This window comes from Schistocerca piceifrons, chromosome 1 (genome assembly GCF_021461385.2).
Source record: "Schistocerca piceifrons isolate TAMUIC-IGC-003096 chromosome 1, iqSchPice1.1, whole genome shotgun sequence".
Lineage (NCBI taxonomy): Eukaryota > Metazoa > Arthropoda > Insecta > Orthoptera > Acrididae > Schistocerca > Schistocerca piceifrons.
Window position 1 is genome coordinate 1,207,173,512 of NC_060138.1, and position 711 is coordinate 1,207,174,222.

Consider the following 711-nt stretch of genomic DNA (forward strand, 5'->3'; position numbering starts at 1 on the left):
AGAGTAGATTTCTAGCCTCCAGAAAAGTCATTATACTCGAACACAATACGTGTTCCAAAATTCTACAACTGATGGACGTTAGAGATATAGGTCTATAGTTCTGCACATCTGTTCGACGTCCCTTCTTGAAAACGGGGATGACCTGTGCCCTTTTCCAATCCTTTGGAACTCTACGCTCTTCTAGAGACCTACGGTACACCGCTGCAAGAAAATGAGAGGGAGCCAACAGCACCCGGTGTTCAGAGGCGGTCACTCATCCAAGTACTAACCGGGCCCGATGTAGCTGAACTTCGGTGATCGGACGAGAACCGGTGTATTCAACATGGTATGCCACAATAAGTTTCAACAATCTTCTTAGTTAAATACAAAATAACTTGCAGCTTGCAAATTAAGAGCTGGGAAGCTGTTCGGCGTGAGACGACGAACCCACCAAAGTTCTGCACGTCAAGGCGCCCAGTGATCGGCACCGTACATCCGGAGCGACCAAAGACGAGCACGGCGAGGCCCATGCACCACGGTGAGGCACGCCGGCTGGTTTTCAACACAAGTTGGCTCGATCAACGCTGACCGGAGACCGTCCGTCACACGTTCACCCGGAAGACCGCGGGGGGAGCAGTCAAAGATAGCAGGACAGCCGAATACCGATATCAGCGATGCAAGTAGACACCATAGCGCCAGCCGCCACGGCTCAGTAATATTTTCGGAGGTGGT

At 51.3% G+C, this 711-nt stretch overlaps 1 pseudogene; it reads right to left on the reverse strand.

Annotated features, from left to right (window-relative positions):
- Window positions 1-220: 220 nt before the first annotated feature.
- Window positions 221-338, reverse strand: LOC124717349 (annotated as a pseudogene).
- Window positions 339-711: the final 373 nt, after the last annotated feature.